The sequence below is a fragment of the Eretmochelys imbricata genome, chromosome 2 (genome assembly GCF_965152235.1).
Source record: "Eretmochelys imbricata isolate rEreImb1 chromosome 2, rEreImb1.hap1, whole genome shotgun sequence".
Taxonomy (NCBI): domain Eukaryota; kingdom Metazoa; phylum Chordata; order Testudines; family Cheloniidae; genus Eretmochelys; species Eretmochelys imbricata.
The window spans coordinates 75,295,790-75,317,615 of NC_135573.1; the positions used below are offsets into that span (position 1 = coordinate 75,295,790).

A 21,826-nucleotide genomic window follows, 5' to 3' on the forward strand; every position below is an offset into this window, starting at 1 on the left:
AAATTAAGTGGTCAAAACAGTCACAGAAGCACACAAGATGCCACATGACTCACTCGAGTGCAGTATGTTTTCCAGTTCAGCTCAGTTTTCCACTCCTTTGCCTTTTCCAATTGAGCCCGAATTAATCCACTCCTCATCCCAATTCAGACCAATTGGCATGGAATTTTTTAGTTTGTCATTTGCTTTTTGTCCCTTTTCAGTTTTAGCCAGTTGACTCTTTCTGCCATTCTTTTGCTCATGTTAGGTGCCAGATTGACAGCCCTGGAAACTGAAATCCTTTATCAACAGAAAAGGTACAGCACAGGCAATGGCAATGCAAGCTTCCCCCCAGTGTCATTCCAATGTGACTCAGTAACAACTTGCACTTCCACCTCTGGCAAATGAGAAATTAGTTTGGTCTCCATGCTCATTCAATCCTTTGCCTCTCTTTACTAGTCACGAATTAATGCCAATTGTGATGGTAGCTACTGTAACGTGGACACCTGTCCACTAGGAACTAGAGACATACCACCAAAACATATCACATAAGTCACCGAAGACTGGATGGTGAATATTTTCAATCACTACTAACCAGGGCTGTAATTCAAGCAGGTGACCTAGAGGAGCCAAAGCCTCCATAACCTCTACCAATCCCTTGAGCTCCCCAGGTCCCTCCTGCCATTTTACAGTTCTGGTAGCTTCCTTTTCTCCTCTTTCCAATTCAGAACACTATTTACCAAATTCCTTGCCCCATACTGTTTTCCATATCAGACAAACTTATTCTTTACCTTTTAGTTCTACAAAAGAAAAACGCAGAAACGAGGGCTGCACGAGAAAGGTTTGGGAGCTGAACTGAGCTTATAACAATGTGTATGTAAATAGGAAAGATTATACATGGAACTTGCAGGAAAGGAAAATGGAATGGTGACTTGAAAGGGGGAAAAGTAGGGAGGAAAGTAATTAAAAGAGGCAAAGGTATCAGTGAAGAGCTTGGAAAGAGATTATTACAAGGGAGAGGAGAGGAACTATAGATAAAACAGGAAGTAGCAGCAATAGGACAGTCTAATTCACTGGAAAGAGTACAATGTGAGTGAAGATTAAGACTAGAATGATGGAGGTTAACAACATCAAGAGGCAAAAAAGGAAAATATTACCCTTGGAGTAAGGAAGAGAGGAGAGTTAACAGAAAAGGAAGAAGTAAAATGAATGTGCAGTAAAATGGAGGGGGAAAAGGGAAACTGAACTGAACTGGGAACACTCCAGAGGGCAAACTGGGTAAAACTGGAAAGGGCAGAAGAGGAAACTACACTGTACTGGACATGGCTATGAAGGAAACTGGGTGCACTTGAAAGTGGGGTTACTCACTGTGGAGGATTCCCTGTTTCTCTTCCTGAGTACAGGCCCCTCAGCACACCTGGGCAGCTCCTCCCTGCAATTGAGAAAATTTGGGTAGCCCTGTCCCCTTCTCTATGACATCACATCCTACTCTATAAAGGAAGTAAAAGTGCTAAGTATTACAGTGTGAATTTGATGACAGTGGGAAGGAAACAATAAAGCTACGCAAAACATCAGAAATCACCCTGTCTGGGGAAGTGGGAGAAGGGAGGGCAGTATGTGCTGAGGAAGCTGCACTGAACGGATTGTGGAAACAATAGCCAGACACATGGATAAAGAAGATCATCTTCACAAAACAAAACAGAACAAAACAAAACTGACAAAGCAATATGTATAACACTACAGAGATTTTAATCAACTCCACCAGACAGCTTTTAAATACCACAGTATGAAGCAAATACATTCTGGATATAATGACATACTAAAATGGAGAATATGTTAGAAAGGCTGAATGTGCTGGAATGAACAATTGCCCATTGTGGGAAATGGTTTAATCACTGGATGCACAGTGTGGGCTGTGGTCTCATATATCCTGACAAGTGTAACTGTATTCATCTAACCATTTAGAATATATATAGATATATAGTGTGTACACACACACACACACACACACACAAACCCCACAAAAGTTACCTTAAGTGAAGAGCAAACATTTCCTGATTTAGAATACTATTGAATGAGAAGTCAGTGTTCCCTATGTCTGGGGTTTTTCATAACTATTAAGACGACTATTTTAGCTAAATACAGTAACTAGTATTTCTTGTGTAAGAAAAAACTAAACAGGTTTAATTTAATGAAGCTTATTATTTGAAGAAATTAAAAGTGATTAGTTGAAGAAACAGTTTAATGAAGGTCTATGATTTCCCCCACCTACCTATAGAAAACAGGATGAGATGACAGTACAGAACAACACATATACAGCATTATTATCAAGAAGCTTGTGAGCTATCAAACAGACTGAACTAATACATGCACCAACAATGCATACCTCCACGGCGCACTCCCCACCCCGCAAAAAAATTATTATTTTCACAATAATGTTATTTTCACAATAATGCTAAAGATTAAAACTGAACTAGTAATTGTGCACTAAGACATGTAAAATAATAAAAGAGAATAGCTTAATGCAGTTATGAACACCTTGGTAAGACAAGGTAATGAAGGGCAAGGGAGGAAGCCTTTTCCTGTTTTAAATCTTTCTCCTATTCCCCAACCTCATTATCCAACATTCATATCCTCAGAATGGGAATTTACTTAGACCTGGGCAATGACTGGTAATGCTGGGATTATACTTAATAGTTAGGACCCCAGAGCAAGTCAAATTACAGTCATGAAAAATAGGAGTCTTCCTGTCCCTAGTTCTTTGGGATATATCCCAACATATTTTCTTAAGGGCAGGGAAGGAAGGGAATGATTTGCACTGTATCCCTGAGGATCCTACATTCGTTCTTCCACATTAGGTATAACTAGCAATGAAATTCACCATCTAAGAAGGACTAAGAACAGTGGTGGGCAACCTGCAGCCCATGGGCCATGAGACAGTTTGTTTACATTGACCATCCACAGGCACAGCCACCCACAGCTCCGAGTGGCCATGGTTTGCCTTTCCTGGCCAATGGGAGCTGCAAGAAGCAGTGCGAACCTCAGAAATGTGCTGGCAGCTGCTTCCTGCAGCTCCCATTGGCCAGGAAAGGCAAATGGCAGCCACTGGGAGCTGTGGGCAGCCATGCCTGCGGACGGTCAATGTAAACAAACTGTCTCACAGCCCGCCAGCCGATTACCAATGGGCCACGTGCATCCCACAGGTTGCCCACCCAGACTAAGAAGATCCCATTGAACCCCATCATGACACTCCTTAAGAGAGCTGGGGGTTCAGTACAGAGGTCACCAAGATACTTGTGTAGTTCACCCATACCCTGCTGATTTGGATAGTGAAGAGATCAGGACTCTGAACTGAACCCAGGTTCTGTCACATAGCACTTCTGAGAGCTACTAGTAGAAAACAGACCTATTAATAAACATTAATGGTCCAGGAGACAAATTGGTACTTTTGAATTGTTTCCCCCATGCGTGCTCCAGCCCCAGAGCACCCACAGAGTCAGCACCTATGCTCCTGTATACTATTGACCAACAGCCAGAGCACCCACACACTAACTCCAACAACCAAATTTAGACTGAAGTATCACAGCCCACAGGAGATTAAACTATTATGTTCCATAGGTACAGAATAGGAGGGATAAAGATGCACCAATACTCAAGGCTACTGCAATGGCAGAGAATTAAGCGTGAGATACCCACATGATCCCAGCAAGCAAACCTCACTACTAGCTCTTCTTTGAATCTGTTCCAGTTTGAATCCGTCTTTCTTAAATAACGGTGACCAGAATCCGTCCACAATATCCCAAATGAGGTCTTATCAGACCTTTGCACAATGTCTTTAATACTTCTCTATCTCTACTGGAAATGCCTTGCCTGATACATCCTAGGATCACATTTCCATTTTTTGCATCATATTGGTGACTCAGACATCCTGTGCTCAACCACACACCCAGATCTCTCTCCTTCTGTCAATTCCAACTGATGAACTTCCATCTTATAGCAGAAATTCTTATTATTAGACCCTAAGTGCCTGACCCTTCACTTTGTAGTATTAAATGTCATCCAATTTCTGCTACTCAGTCTTCGGGATCATCTAGTTCTTCCTGTATAAAGCTCCAATCTTTCTCTGTATTAACAATGCCTCCCAACTTTGTACCCTTATAATCTGTTTGGCAGTAATGAAGCCAGCAGATAATCTCTGTATGTAACGTATCACTGGTTTTTTTTAAACGTATGTGTACAATTGCCCTTCAATGCACAGAATCAGATCTGCTCAACTGTTTGCAATTCAGCCATTACTGAGCAACACAAACACAGAGAAGACAGACAGTGGTGCAAACTACAGTTTTAGCAATCACAGAACTCAAGAACACTATTCTCATGTGGCAAGTAGGAAGCTTTTGCAGATAAGTACCATCTACTCCTGCAGATTCTAGCCACTATGTTTGCAGAAAAAAGCTCTCTTAATATGAAGCCAGTGTAAACTGATACAGTGCTGTCTCCCTAAACAAGGCTGCTCCCACGCCTCTGCTGCTGCTGCTCATAGCTTTGCTAAGCTTTCCACTAATACATCCAGATCCCTGTGAACAGCAGCTACACTGAAAAGAATCAGGTACATTTAATTGCTGCTGCTTGGCAAAGCTACAGTCCAAGCAACCACAACAACACTAGAGCAACACACTAGGAAAGACCATCCAAAAAACCCAAACACCACAGGCTGGGAGGGAGGTAGAAGTGATACCAGCTAGCCCCTTTTTCTAAGCAGCCAAATTACTGGGGGAAGGCCTACACAGCACAGACAGACCCATGCATGCAGCCAAGAGGCACTGGGATGGATGGGGACAGCATAATGAATATTTCTTTCTTCCTTTCAGTAGATAGAGAACATTCAAGTTTTTAGGGACCTATTAGCTAGCTAATTAATAGAAAGATGGAATCCCATGCAAGGGTACATAGTATCCTCATAAAAATCCCAGCCTGCTCCTTCTCAGCTGTTTGCTCATAACCAGGCCGAGGGGAGGCAGGCCCCCACAAACCTTTCGTATTGGTTTTTGGTCAGCAGATTTAGCCTTCTGGCTATTAGGTTTCTTCTAAAACTTCAAAGCCTTCTGTTGTGAGGGGAGAGACTGATGGGTAAATCGATTAGAAGAGAGATTGAGAAGTACTTTGGGCTGGGATTGAGGATGGGAAAAGCAAGAAGAGACAGACAAAGGGGATGAAGTAGGGGACACAATATGTGAAAAAAACAATGTAACAGAGTGAAGGGTAAAAGGAGGAAAAGATGAATGAAGACAACAAAGGAAGGTACACCACGATTATTGCAGCAGTTCTCAAACTGTGGTTCATGGAGCACTTGCTTGCTGGTGGTCTACAGATATCTGGATGGTCACATGATGCTAGCTCTCTTCATTTCCAGCTGCTAAACTGCATTAAAAGACACTAAAAATATGTTAATAACTTTCCTAATATTACTTTTCCATATGAGCAATTATAGTTGCCATAGTGATGTTATACAATTGTGAATGGAAGGTGAAATGTCCCTGCGACACTTTTTTTTTCTTTTTAATAATGTGGTCTATACTGTGAAAAAAAATTGAGAACTCCTGTATTATTATAGGAAATAAATGAAACAGTAGAATGAAGCCCGGGAGAGTATGAAGGTGTAATAAAAGCAAAATTAGATAGAGATAAAAATATAATATATTCAGGTTTTCTAAGTATATCAAACACAAAGTTTAACAACTGATTGGTAAATTGCACATGTATATCATGATCCACATTGGCTCCCTATTAGTTTCTATGTGGCATTAATGGTATTGACCTATAAAGCCCTAGTGGCTTAGGATATGCGACCCTAAAAGTTCAGACAGCCAACACCACAGTCGGCAGAGACATATGAGCTGCAATCCCTTCAGTTGCCATGGGGGAAAACAGCTGGCAGAGAGTTTTCTGTCAGCATATCAACTTTGGAATTTACTCCCCATCTTGGTCTGAAACTGCCCCAATATGCTGACCTTCAGGCTATGGAAGACCTGTCCAGTTCCTTAGACATTTGATGAAGGCAAAGAGAGAGAATGGACCTCTCCGGTAGGATGGATGATTTCTCTGTTCTACTGCTTTGATTGGCTGGTTTAATGTTGGTTTTGGGACTGGGATAACTGGACCAGTTTTGAGTATGCTGTTTTTTCTATAATGCCACATTTTAACTGTTGTAATGGCAGCTAGGGCTCTTTGAAAAATCAAAATAAATGGCACACTTGCATTTAGAATTCAAAATAAATAAATGTTACAATCAAATACAATATACAACAGAACAGCACAGCTGTTTTATTCCTTTAAATTGCAGAGGCTGTGGCAAGTAAAAAATTTTTGTCACGATGAGTAAAATCAATCCTCAGGCTTGATTTCCCATTATATCACTTAGTAAGACAAGCTAAGTATCTAAATGACTGAGATCCTGAACCTGCTTTGGGATCAGTTACCACAGATCCCAGCACATCCCACTGACTATAACAGGATTTTGCATAGGCACAGGGTCCATGCTACTAGATTGCTTTGCAAAATTGGGGTCAAAGACAAATATCGTGACAAGAAACACTGAATTTTGTTTCCATTTCTACTATAGCATGAGCTCTATTACTATTAGCAACCAGAGAGTCTCTTTTAGCTCAAGTGACAGAGGGTTACAAGTTTAGAGTATTAGGATGGGTGTTCTAGTCTGTAACATATGCATGTGGTTAGCTGACAAACATGGGCTCTATGCAGTTTGTGGCTAAGAATCAGTACATTGAGACACAGCACCACTGTGGAGAGAGCAAAGAGAAAAAGGTAGCCCTCCCACCCCATCACCATATCAGAGATTGGTTAAAAACTGCCCTGAATTCATGGCCATGATCCTTAACTGCATCCATCAGGAAGGTGAATGCCTCTTTGGCGCACACACCCTGTACAAGGGGAGAAAGCGACCATGCTTAGGTGATTGAGACTGTTCCTTTCCATCCCAAGCATTTGTGTCCTGCATCAGCTTGCCTATATTTTATGCTGTAGATAACAGAGAGGAAACAATATAAAGAAACACTATGAACAAATTAAGAATATAGGAACAGCCATACTGAGTCATACCTAAGGTTCATCTAGCCGAATATCCTGTCTTCTGACCGTTGCCAATTCCAGGTGCCCCAGGGGGAATGAACAGAACAGGTAATCATCAAGTGATCCATCCCCTGTCGCCCATTCTCAGCCTCTGCCAAACAGAGGCTAGGGACACCATCCCTGCCCATCCTGGCTAATAGCATTGATGGACCTATCCTCCATGAACTTATCTAGTTCTTTTTTTGAACCCTGTTATAGTCTTGGCCTTCTCAAAATCCTCTGGCAAGGAGTTCCACAGGTTGACCGTGCATTGTGTGAAGACATGCTTCCTTTTGTTTCTTTTAAACCTGCTGCCTATTAATTTCATTTGGTGACCCCCTAGTTCTTGTATTATAAGAAGTAGTAAACAACACTTCCTTATTTACTTTCTTCATACCAGTCATGATTTTATAGAGCTCTATCATATCCCCCCTTAGTTATCTCTTTTCCAAGCTGAAAAGTCCCAGTCTTATTAATCGCTCCTCACATGGAAGCTGTTCCATACCCCTAATCATTTTTGTTGTCCTTTTCTGAACCTTTTCCAATTCCAATATCTCTCTTTTGAGATGGGTCGACCACATCTGCACGCAGTATTCAAGATGTGGGCGTATCACGGACCTATATAGAGGCAATATGATATCTTCTGTTTTATTATTTATCCCTTTCTTAATGATTCCCAACATTCTGTTTGCTTTTTTGACTGCCGCTGCACACTGAGTGGATGTTTTCAGAGAACTATCCACAACGACTCCAAGATCTCTTTCTTGAATGGTAGCAGCTAATTTAGACCCCATTGTTTTATATGTATAGTTGGGATAATGTTTTCCAATGTGTATTACTTTGCATTTATCAACACTGAATTTCATCTGCCATTTTGTTGCCCAGTCACCCAGTTTTGTGAGATCCTTTTGTAGCTTTTTGCAGTCTGCTTGGGACTTAACACTGATTGCTATGTGAGTGATGGAGAGAAAAATAGCACACAAAAGCCTGAATATACTCACTTTTTTTATACGTTTTATCATTCTAACACAAACTAATATAGATTTTTTTTCAGACATTAAAAGGTTTGCTGTACTACTGATGTTTCAACATGATCAGAATCAAAATACCTGAAGAGGAAGTCGTCTGAAATCACGTCTGTGTGTGTGTATGTGTCTTTAAAAACTTCCATCACTTACTTTCCTCAGGCAAATGTAATGTTTAAGGAGTACTTCCAAAGTGAGTAACATATTCCTACCGGCTACTCTCTAAATGTACCAGATTTAACAAGAGGAGACAGTTATGCCAGTTTTCTTTCCACTACTCTCCTACAAGGAGTTATCTTGTTAGACGGTGTCCTACAGATACAGACCTAAGATTTCAGAGAGAAAAAATACTAAATCATAACATATAGGATTAAGAATAAAATATGTTTAGGGATATATACTGCAGCTAAATACATACTTCCTATCAGCATTTAAAATACTTTTTCCAGATCAGGGTTATCCATAAGATTAATAAAACAAGCAGATTTTGTGTTGTGACTGATACGGGTATATTGTGAAGCATGAATACAATTAAGCATTTATAGCCATGTCACTCTGGGCTGACTATAACAAGGTTTTATTTACAAATAATAGGATTGTTACATTATACCACATCTAACAATAATATAGAAAGAGATACTATTTAGCTGTGTGGCCCTTAACAAATCACGTAGCCTCTCTGTGACTCAGTTCTCCCATCTGTAAAACAGATATAATATTTATCCTCATTGTACAGCATTTTGATGTTTGGATGAAAAGTTTACTTACATACTATCTCAGTCTTTGTAAAGAGATTCCTTATCCTTGCAAGACCCAGTATTTTCTCTCTTCATTTCCCACCGCCAGCTACACAGCACAGTTCCCTGTACTGCTGCCTGTTGGCTAACATGAAAAGAAGGAGAGCCGAACTGTGTTGTTACTGATGTAGAGAATGAACCTTTGTTGGTAGGTTTTATCCTTATAAGGATGACCAAAGTGTGTGTGCCGGGGGGGGGGGGGGGGGGCGGAATCCCTCCAAAGAAAAGTGAAATGAAAGCCCTCATCTTGTTTTATTCAGGGGGGAATTATTCAATTTTCAAGGGAGCTAGTATTACAAATGAAAGGGACTTTGGGGGTTTTCAAGCTTACAGAATGTTCAAAACTGATCTGAAATCAATTTGAATTGTGACATATCCCTGGGTATGTAGTCAATTCACTGGCACAATCAAATTCTAGTACTTCAAATGCTCCAAAAGTAGAGAGGAAAGTCACATTTTTGAATTAGAGAAATATAGCCTTCTCGCGCCACATATATAGAGAGAATTCTTTTGTTAGCTGCCAGTAGGATTTTGCTATCTTTGTTAAATATAAAATGGTTAGTGTCATAACAAAGATCAGCCATCATTTTATGACATTTATCTTCATGGGTGAGGAAAGGAAGGGCTACTGTGAATTATTCCACCTCTCCTCATGAGATGATTAAAGTTTTAAGAGATTAGTCATCAATACCAGCTGTATATAAAATAAAATTCATGACAGTGTGGGATGCTATGGAGCTTTAATTGCCATGAGTTGGGGAAGAACCACCTTACTCGCAGATGGTACAGCTGCCAGTTACTCATGCAAGGTTCTCAAACAAGGGAGAATCAGTACTTTGTACCACACCAAACCATGCATATTTTGTTTGTCACATATCTTGTTCATTTTTAATTCTAATCTTCCTGTCTTCCCCCACCTGTCTTTAAAGTACATTAGCAGTAACAGAAATGGGCTCTATTTGGGTGGAACCTAGTGATGTTTGTATAGTTTGTATAAAGTTTGGCAATTAACGTATTGTTTCAAACCCATTACGAACAAGAGTTTGGCAAGGTACCGACAGATCAGATAGAATACATGATGGTGTGTGTATATAACAGGGAGATGTCCTAAAGCTTCTGTTGGGAAGACCTGCATGATAACTTATAGCTTTTCTATTTGAGAACAATCTAACCTAGGGTTGCCAATTTTAGGTGGAGGGATTCCTGGTGGTTTCATCACATGACAATCTTTAATTAAAGATTAATCTTTAATTCCTGGAGACTCCAGGACAACCCTGGAGGGTTAGCAACCCTAATCAGACCAACCCAAACTTCTGGCAATAACAAAAAAAAAAAACTACCTTTCATAGCACCTTATACTAGCAGTTGTTCTGTTTTTGTTTGTTTGTTCTGGGGTTGTTGTTGTTTATAATACACACAAACAGTATCGTATTTTCACATTCCCACTCTTCCTCAAGGCAGAAAATGCTTTTGATTACAATTGTGGTGAGTTGTCAGTGCTTGGAATGCATGGTAATCACAAGGTTCAATGAAGGGGAGCAGATTTTTTTTAATGGGGGTGAATTGCCTTGGCTCTTTTGGAGAAATTCTTCTCTGGTTACTGCTAGACCATACCTATAATTTAATCTGTGACTCAAAAGATAATTCTAGGAAGTAATTTTTTTGCCTTTGGAATACATAAAATGATAAGCATTACCAGTTTTCCACAGGGAGCATATCTTTATCCACACTACCCTCGATAAAGGCTTCAGGAAGCCCAAGGTTTTCAAAAATTCTTTGATGTGATTAGTAACTTACACAGATCAGCCATACAACAAGGCAACATTACTGTGAGGAGGATGTACCATGACAGTATGGTTGAGAGACACTGTATTGACATAGTCAACAAAGGAAAATCAACAGAGTGGTCTACCAGCTGAACAGAAGTTTCCCTTAGAGATTTAAACTCAATAGAAGCTATCAATCTTCATAGCCAGACCAATTAAATACGGCCTAATGCCCAAAAGGAACAAAGATGAATTCTGACTTCAAAATTACAGAGGTGATAGTGAAACAGAGATAAAGATGTGATCTTCATACCAACAGTTTGTAACCCTAAGCCCAAAATTAAGATGCAGATTTTGCCTACCTATCTGAGTAAAACCTGAAGGCACTCAGGATAGGTCACTAGTTGTCGGCAGCCATGAGCTCCAGACTCAGCCTGGAAGGATTACTCTTTACATGGGCCATAAGCCTGCTTGAACTCCAAAATCAGATCAAACAAGAACTCGGCACATACTAATGGGAAATCTGAGATGCAGTAAATCAGCCTGCATGCCACAAAACTATTTCAGCTGTGTCCTATGAATCACAAACAAGGTAGATATTTTAATTTGTAGAGGAAGGGGTATGTAGGATTTTCTTTTTCGGCCAGGAAAGATATAGGTACATCATTTTCACACAACTGGGTTTCCTGCTCAACCAAGAGATAAGCTTTATTTTGGGCCTCTCTTAGTTTACTGCCCCATCTCACTGTCCTATCTTCATTCTACTCTGAACAGCAATGGCACTTTTTTATTTTCTGGCAGGTAAAAGCATCAAGGAAAAGCAAACTAGGAAAGGGCAAAACACGCCCATTAGGTAATTAACGTATGATTTATTCAATGGCAGATTCATTCTGCCCTACTTGAACTATACACCTGACTTTGATGAGGGGAGTTCTAGCCTAAAGTAAGCCCTTTTTTGGAACCACAGGGGTAAACATTCGCAGCTCCTAGTCTCAGCATAGCACTAGTCTTTAAGAAAGAAATTAAATTCCAGTTTAAGCCACATTCACATTTTAAGTAGGACTTTTCTGAATGCTCAGCATGAATTTTTATTTTTTCGTAGCCCCAGTAAATCAAATCAATTTCTTTCGTGGATTCAATAACATATCCTTCCCTGTATACTACACCGTGACATGGTGGGAAGACTTGAGTGTTTTGAAGACCCTGAGAGTTTTGCCAGGAGGAGTTACTCCTGGTAGGGCCATCGAAGCCATATAGGTCAAAGGGAAGGTTCAGATTAAAAACAGTCCACTGGTTCTACAAGTTGGGGGTTAAACAAGTGAATCAGTTCAGTAACCTGAAAGCCTATGGGGATATCCAGAAGGGAATAATATCACCAACTGGCAAAATAGCAACTGCATTGACCAGTTTCAACAAGATCTGATAAGTTATAGATTTTAAGTTATTGACCAAAATATGAATCTTCAATTCAAATGTTATTTCCATCTTAACATATGGATGTGAAAGCTGGAAAGTCACCAAAGATAGAGACAGATGTCTCAAGGTCTTCGAAAGCAAATACCTTAGAAAAATACAAGAGAGTAAATGAAATAACATATGCCAAGATTTCTCTGAGTTCGACACCTCCTTATCTCTAAAGTTACCCAGAAAAAAAGGATGGAAATATATAGGACATGTGTTAAGAATGAAGCCAGAGTATCTGCCATGGCAAACATGCCACTGGGCAGCTGAAAGAACATGCAAAAGGGGCCAAATGAAAGAATACCTCCGTCCAATACTACTCAGAGCAGGAAATCTATAGGACTTAACAACATAGAGAACAGACAGAGAGTGGCTAAGCACAGACAGGGATAGAGGAGCCTTGCTCAGGCCCTAAGCGACATATGACAGCATGGGAAGGATTATGATTTAAAATCACCTGCAGCCCACAGGAAAAAATGTAATTGTCTTTTATCCTTTAACTCTATCGGTGCTCTAGCATAGAATGAACTCTCTTGCTCAATGGAGCAGTCTCGGAAAATTTTTATTTCAAGGATATGGAACATTATTGTAAAATTGGTATCCTAAAAGAAAAGGCCCTTGCCTATTCACAAAAGCTCTGAAAAGAATTCACACACATCAGAACTATAGATTCAAAACATTCATTACCAAAATCCCCATGCAAGTTACACAGACTCCCCAACAGCCTGCAGTCTTGGGAACCAGTTCCAGTGACTGTGGTCTTAGAAAACCACGTTTCCCTAAAAAATCCTATTAGCAGAAAGACGAAAGGTCACTTTACACAAAGATTATGATGCCTCAGCATGGGCCTCCAGTGTAGCTATCCAGTTCATCTTGTGCCTATAAGGCAATATAATGCAGTGCCTGGATGCGCCTTTTGGCTTATACTCAAAGGTGCATTTTGCCTTAAACTGTTCCAGATATTGTGACCCATAAATACAAATCTATTTGAGGAACATTTAGATGTTATATTCTTCAATGATAAGAAAATACATCAGTATTTCTGGTTACTAAACAAAAAACAGCTGTAGTCTCATCCTCAAAAAGTATGGAAGAAGGCTTTTTTACAAATTTCAGAGTAACAGCCGTGTTAGTCTGTATTCGCAAAAAGAAAAGGAGTACTTGTGGCACCAATTGGTTAGTCTCTAAGGTGCCACAAGTACTCCTTTTCTTTTTTACAAAGTGATTTCAAGACAGGTACATATATAAGCATTGTTTTTCTAGAAGCAATCTGGACAAGATCAGGTGGCACCAACTCTGAAAATTCCATTAGGAGAAAGGATTGCCTATCACTCAAAGGAGAGGAAAATATTTCAGAAGACAAGAGAGTCTTTTCATTTATTTCTAAAGGTTGTTGTTTTTTACCTTTGCAATATTCTCTTGGTTGAAATGGATGATAAGGCAAATTATCCTAAAATTAGTTGGAATGTGATGTAATAAGAAACACAGTAGTTCATTTCCCAGACAAAGGTTCTAATTATAGTTGACACGTTCCCCTGATGTTATCTGGACCAGTGATCTGCTAGATCACTCCAATCCTCGACTCTGCGAGCCAGCCTTACCTTGCTCTGCTGTGAGAGCCCCCACTCCCGGGCTGTTCATGCACAGCCTTTAGCATGTAAGCTGCTCCCAGCTATGTGAGTGAGCACTTTTGGCCAGCCGCCGCATGGATTGTGCAACCGAAAGACACTAGCAAATATCTCCGGTCCCAGACACAACTCCAGGAACCTCTGTCTTGCAGTGCCCAGTTATGCCCGCTGGACGCTGCAAGCCTATATGAGTTAGTCAATTTAACAAAGAAATGGATATGTACCAGGCTTGTCATATGTACCAGGAGTCTCTGACACACTTCAAACCAAATGCACTGCTTCAGGTAGAACAAACTAATTTATTAACTACAAAAGATTGATTTTAAGTGATTGTAAGTCAAAGCCCAACAGGTCAGATCTGGTGAAATGAAATAAAAGCAAAACGCATTGTCAGCTGATCTTTACACTTCCAGTGCCCTTACAAACTTAGATGCTTCTCACCACAGGCTGGCTGGTTGCCCCTCAGCAAGGCTCTCCCCTTTGATCAGCGCTTCAGTTGATTGGTGATGGTATCTGTAGATGGAGGTGGAAGAGAGGGAGAGCATGGCAAATGTCTCTCCCTTTTATCACGTCCTTTCTTCCCTCTTGGCTTTGCCCCCGGCCCACCCTTCAGAGTCAAGTGTGCATTACCTCATCATAGTACCAAACTGACCAAGGGAAGGGGGGTGACTCACTCAAGAGTCCAACAGATTCTTTGTTGCTGCCTAGGCCAGCATCCTTTGTTCCTGCGAGGCTGGGCTGGGTTTGTTCCATATATGAGGTGTGAACTGCCCCTCTGCTTTTGGAGAGTTTTTGCCGGGGCTTGTTTTAAGACATGAGGACACATTTTTAGCTTGATAACTATATATACATGAAATTACAACCTATAACATTACTATAACAACAATGCTCAGTGCATCATGAGCCTTCCAAAGACACCCGACATGACAAACTTTGCACTGGATACTACACAATCACATTATAAGGATGAACATGGGGATGCAGGGTGTTCCCCTGAGATACAGAGTGTCACAATAATTTCTACAGAGGTCAGGATTCTTTGGTTTGTTGTTTTAATCTCCATACTTCATAATACCAAAAATCTCAAGAAAACAAATATTTTGCAGGGAAGTCTTATTTGAGATTATTGTGTTACCACTTCACTTAAATAACTAGCTGACAGTCCAATGAAGTGTTTTTCCAAAATTAAGAAAATTAATTTCTCTCTCTTTCCATTTCTCTCCTTCTCTATCATGGAATTTTGGTTTCCTCCGGGGATATTGGGTTTTTTTTTGTTCCACTTCACAGTGTGTGTGTGCACCTCTGCATCTTTTCCCCCACTGCAGTTCTCCAACTCCTCTCTGCCACTTTTCCCTGACCCTGTGCCAGCATTGCAGCTCCCACACAGAAGATGCATGCAAGTTTGCATTTTAAAGTCCAAGAGATAGGTATGTGGCAAAATACAAGGATACAGAAAACTTTAAAAGGGTTTTATAATATGCCTACCACATAAACAAGTTCTGTAGTAATATATGTCTGAATGCAGGTTTTTGGAACATTAGTACTTACAGTAGTTTTCTAAACTTCTCACATCTCTCTCTCTCTCTCTCTCTCAAACACACACACACTTACTTCAATATCTAAGTAACTTCAGCCTTTAATGGCACTTCAAGCAATACATAAGGGGTTTCTTAACATGCAAGTTTTAAGAATGCTGAGAAGAGCAGATAGGTGCAGTGTTCTTTTAAATTTAAACTGATAGTTCTCTCTGCATCTGTGACTTTCAGGAGCACTTCCCTATGCACACATCAGGCATCAAACTTTACTTTCTGTTACAGGGACACTTATGTGGGTGTAAGCAGAGTCAGAATGAGCTCTACCTTGACATCTGGTGGTGAGCTGTGGAAAAGGATTTCAGGGGCTGATCTTGTTTGGATGGGCACTCATTTGCATGGGCACACCCACCCTGCCTAGCATGATGGGCTGCTTGCCCAAATAGTCACTTTGGCTGCTGTGGGATCCACAGTCTCTCTGTTATTGGGGCAGGAGTTATAAAGCGTTGCTGTCCTGGTTATGTGAATCAAGGACAGTAGAACCGTACTTGGCATTTTATGATGGAGGGACTCGTTCTCAACTAAGTAACACTCGCTAGGCAAGAGACATGGGTGCCAAAACCCACTGAATTGAGAAAAGCTGGGGACAGGCATTTATACCTGGTGGTGTGGGTCCCTTCTGAGGACCCTAAACACCAATTTCACTCCCCTCCTCTCTCCAATGTATAATATCAGAGCTAATTTTGATTCCATTAGTAGTCTGGTTACAGGCTGCTGAGCTGAATTCGCTGTGGCCCAAGGGTGCACCAGCAATGAGGCTCCCCTACTTTGAGCTGAAATTACTGAGTGCTTTTAAGTTATGGGGGGGCCTCAAGATATACTGGCGAGCAGCTAGCAGGAGGTCTGCTGGAGAGGAATGGGACGGCTGGCGGAGCAGAGTGGCTTACAGGATGGCCGGTTGAGCGGAGCGGCTCGCACGCAGAGAGGCAGAGCAACCGGCCGTCAACACAAGGAGCAGAGCACGTAAGGACCCCCATACCTCCCCCCTTTTTCCACCCAGGCTGGGAGGTAAACTCTGCAGATGAACTTTTGAACTTTTTGGGTTGGTGGACTTCTGGGACTTTGGGTGACTATTGGGTTGCTAGACTTAAGATCCTGCGGGGAAAAGGACACTGCCAGACTTACTTGGGGGGTGGGTCTTTTGCTCATGGTTGGTGTTATGAATCCTGTTTGTGGTGTTTCTTCAACATAATGCCACATTGTTTCCCTCCTTTATTAAAAAGCTTTTGCTACACTCAGACTCTGTGCTTGTGAGAGGGAAAGTATTGCCTCTTAGAGGAGCACACGGGGGTGGTATGTAATTGTCCCAGGTCACTGGGTGGGGGCTCAAGCCGGTTTTGCATTGTGTTATTGGAATGGAACCCCTAGATACTGAACCCAGCCCTTGTTGCTGCCAACTCTGACAGGCAGAAGGGTTACACAGATGAGGCCCAAAGTTTAGACAGTAGGGATTTTTTGTTTTGTTTTCAGATTTAAACACTGGCCTGAAGGGCTTGCAACTCAGACTTTGCAGTGCTCTGCTAGTGCATGCTAACTACAGTGAAATTAACCAGTTTATTTTCATTGCCCAAACTAACCAAAATAAAAACAAAAAACTGCATAGATGGTGAAATATATTTTTAAATACAATCCAAATTTTAATCACTTAAAATGTTAGTAATATAAAGAATCTTTATGGTGATATATTAGACAGAAGGTGCACCTATGCAGGGCAGAGAACCTCATGAAGGGGTGGACAGGATCTTTGTTCTTTTTCAAACACATCTACTCTATCATTAGACAGTAACCCCAAAATACACTAACTGTAACAGATGCCTGAAGAGAAACAATTAAGAAGATCTATTTTTTGAGATCCAACTAAAGCCAAGAGAAGAGCGCAGTCTGAAATTTAAAAAAAAAAAAATCAAATCAGCTCATCAAATGATAAACATAGTGGCTCAGACATGTGCTCATCACCTTCCAATCCACACAAAACATAGCCACTAAAATCTTCTAACCCATTGCTCTATATCGCACCCTTTTTTAAATCTGCCCTCTGGCTTATTTTCAACTGCTTTACATTTATACCTTGATTTAATCCTCATGCCCTTCACTCTATCCTTCTCTACCTATTGTTTGTTCCTCATTACTTACACTGTATCCTGCCCTTCTATTTCACCAGTTATGCCAGTCCGCCCACCCATCCATTTGTTCACTTCTTCCACGTTTCCGCTTTCTTACACACTACCCTTTGTGCATGGAAAGCCTTCCCAGAACTAACTAAAACAGCTCTACAACATCTATCTCAAAACCCTCTTTTGCTATTGACCACTTACATCATGGATAGCTATTAGCTTGTTTACTAAAAATATCCAAATGATTCAGAATCATCAAGCTGTCCAGTTAGCCAATGTTACTTCGTCCTCCTTCCCTCATTGATTGATTGTTTTATAAACACTCACTTGTGCCTTGTTTCAATTTAGGTTTTTACCATTTTCGGGTCAGGGATCACGTCTTCATTTAGAACAATGCAGCCCCGATCCTGATTGGGGCCTTTAGGGAATCACACAACACAGATAAAATAAAAAAAATTATGTTCTTGTTGCCTTGAACACAAAAAATTCTCAGAATACAACACCTGGGATGGGGGAAGTAGACAACTGCTTATAAAAATATGTTTATCCTTACATATTGCGAGATGACATTACTAGATTCTGAGTCAGAAAACTGGAAGAGGAAATGAGATGCTACATGTAACAGGAGATAGTTTAGTGCGTGAGTGTTATCTAAAGGTGGCCTGCAAACATAAAAGGTAAATTCCATTGACTTCAGCAGTACATATTGAATGCCCTCATTGAAAAGGCAAAGATAGCCAGATCAGACTATGTGCAGAGGACCTCCTGGGAGATGCTGAGCAGGCTCCACTCCAAATCACAAAAAACGAGAATGAAGACACTCAGCATCTTGCAGGATTGGGCCCCATGAACAATCCAAATTTGCCCTTTTCTGTTTTTATTTCAGGTCTTGGGAATTCACAGACATCTGGCTCCTGATTCTCTGCAATACTCCATTGGGTCCCCTTGCTGTGATATCACAACTACTAAGGAAGCTTTCTGGAGCACTGAACACAGCTATAGGGAGCTGAGGGCTCTTCCAACGGTGTTGTGTAGTTTTCCAAGTTTCTTTAAAATCGTATAACATATTCCTCTTTTCTTCAATATCTATATTCAGAGGTCTGGCTCCAGGCCCCAGAGTACCTCATTGGTACCTGAGGCACCACAGTTGATCAAGACAGACATGCCTTCAGAACATCTCAGAGAAAAAGGTAAGGTTTAGTTGTTTATATTAAGATTAATGTCTCTCATTCTAATTAATAGGGTCACCGTCCACATATTGGTAAAGTAAATTAAGTTTACACTTTATTTGCAGTTCACCTTTTAAAATCTTTTATTTTTAAATCTACTAATCTCTAGAATACTCAATACTAACAAAAAGTGGTGCTGGCATGTACATGCAACCACAGAAGGTAAAGAAATAGATGGAGGAGTTGTGCTACCTAACAAGTGCAGCAATTGCTTTGAATTTAAAAAAAAAAAAAAACCTGAGGAAGCTCTAGGGCAAATAAACAACATTAAAAACCCCCACAGATCTTCAAAGCAACATTGATTGTGGATCAAAGAGAAAGGCCATCAAAACCTCCCAAAGCAGCAATATTTCTGCATGTCTAAAAAAGAATTAACATAGAAGAAATATGGAAATAGTAGTAGGTCTCTGTTAAGCCAACAACAAAGAAGCCCTTAGTGTAGTAAAACAAAGTCATGTCAAATCCCCATTTTTAAAAATGCATGAAGTTCCTTTCATAATGTTTTAAACTGTATTTATAGTAACAAGAGTGAAGACTGGAGACAAAAGTCAAAAGGTATTACAAAGCTCTAGCTATACATGTTACAATTTGATTTTTGGTCTCATTTGTGGGCTTCAAATATAAAGACATACTGCAATATAATTCCATACAACTGAATGAGCTACTTCAACTACACTAGCTCAATAGAACAGAGGACAAGTGACCTGTAACCATATTTGGACAGACAGCCACATTAAACGGTAACATGCAGGCTAACAACCACATCTCCAAAGTGGTTACTTTCTAAAGCAGCAATTTCTTTAATTGACATAAAAACTTGCTACTTGAAATTAAAAGACTTTAAAAAAAAAAAAACTATTATGCAGAAACAACACTTTATCCTTAACTAAGACCTGTAGTGCCAGGAAGCTACAAAAAGAAATACTCAGAACCAAAGCATTAGAACACCCCGGTTCACTCATCCCCTGTACCAAGAAGATTCTGCATAGTGCAGCAAAACATGCACAGTGCTAAGCAATGTGCGAAAATCTCTACATCCATTTAATTATGAACAGGTCTTGGAGGAGGAAAAACAGACATGCAGGCAGTAATCTAGTGAACTTAAGTGACGTGAAAATCAGCCAGTTTCTGAATTTTCAGCTACTCCCACCATCAAGTGGAAGTTATAGTTTAAGTGTGCTTTAGAGCTGCACTTAGAATAAAGAGAAAAGGATAGTGATGAGAGCAAGTTCTTCACATAAATAAATACTTTCAAACGGTTCCGATAAAAAAACCATCCTTCATAGGTAGATGCTCAATGCTTCATAAAATATACTGGTCACACTGGTGACCAGCCTAAAGCATCTGCTCCCTTCAAGCCTATTTTACCTACCTGGGTCATACGTAAAGCAGTATGCCTGGCAGCCATAACTAATGGCTGAGTGTGGTTCTATGACAACTCCAATCCATACCATTGAAGGACTGAACCTCAAAAGAACAAACCTCTTCAATTTAACTTCAAATTTGTGTTGAAATTTTCCAAGCGATCCATTCATTCCCAACATCTATGTATTTGTAAATCTACATTCATTTAATTATTTTAGGTTTCAGAGTAGCAGCCATGTTAGTCTCTAAGGTGCCACAAGTACTCCTTTTCTTTTTGCAGATACAGACTAACACATTCATTTGAATATAAGCTTTTGTGAGCTACAGCTCACTTCATCGGATGCATTCAGTGGAACATACAGTAGAGGGATTTTATATACAGAGAGAACATGAAACAATGGGTGTTACCATACACACTGTAACAAGAGTGATCAGGTAAGGTAAGCTATTACCAGCAGGAGAGGGGGGAAAAAAAACTAACTTTTGTAGTGATAATCAAGGTGGGCCATTTCCAGCTGTTGACAAGAACATGTGAGGAACAGTAGGGGGGGAAATAAACATTGGGAAATAGATTTACTTTGTGTACTGACACATCTACTCCCAGTCTTTACTCAAGCCTAATTTAATGGCGTCCAGTTTGTAAATTAATTCCAATTCAGCAGTCTCTTGTTGGAGTCTGTTTTTGAAGTATTTTTTGTTGTATTATTGCCATTTTTAGGTCTGTAATCGAGTGACCAAAGAGATTGAAGTGTTCTCTGACTGGTTTTTGAATGTTATAATTCTTGACGTCTGATTTGCGTCCATTTATTCTTTTACATAAAGACTGTTCTGTTTGGCCAATGTACATTGCAAAGGGCCATTGCTGGCACATGATGGCATACAGCACATTGGTAGATGTGCAGGTGAACGAGCCTCTGATAGTGTGGCTGATGTGATTAGGCCCTATGACGGTGTCCACATATCTATTCAGGGGACACCATTTTTTTTCTTCTTTTCTGCTGGTAATAGCTGACCTTACCTGATCACTCTTGTTACAGTGTGTATGGTAACACCCATTGTTTCATGTTCTCTGTGTATATAAAATCCCCCTACTGTATTTTTCACTGCATGCATCCGATGAAATGAGCTCACGAAAGCTTATGCTCAAATAAATTTGTTAGTCTCTAAGGTGCCACAAGTACTCCTTTTCTTTTTAATTATTTTAGTGTCTTCCTCAATTTTAATGTGACTGATGAACTTAGAATGTGAAACTACACACAGACAAAAGTTACCAGAACTACTGGCTTATTACATCTACTAAAAATATAAACAGCTGGTCTACAAACAATTCTTTTATGATGCATCTGACTGTGTATGTCTTGTGCAACCAATGAACTTGGAAAATCAAACTCAAGGCACCAAATTAGTATAGGACAGAAGTTAATAATATTTCAGGACTTGACTTTAATAGAATCATAGACTTTAAGGTCAGAAGGGACCATTATGATCTACAAGATCCTCTAGTCTTGACCTCCTGCACAATGCAGGCCACAGAATCTCACCCACCAACTCCTGTAACAAACCCCTAACTTATGTCTGAGCTACTGAAGTCCTCAAATCGTGGTTTCAAGACTTCAAGGTACAGAGAATCCTTCAGCAAGTGACCCGTGTCCCACGCTGCAGAGGAAGGCGAAAAATCCCCAAGGCCTCTGCCAATCTGCCCTGGGGGAAAATTCCTTCCCGAGCCCAAATATGGCGATCAGCTA

The 21,826-nt window shown here is 40.3% G+C and overlaps 1 protein-coding gene across 1 annotated transcript in view; it reads right to left on the reverse strand.

Annotated features, from left to right (window-relative positions):
* ASXL3 (ASXL transcriptional regulator 3) overlaps positions 1-21,826 on the reverse strand; it is a 154,518-nt gene that overhangs the window by 128,681 nt on the left and 4,011 nt on the right. The gene's annotated exons all lie outside the window — the stretch shown is intronic.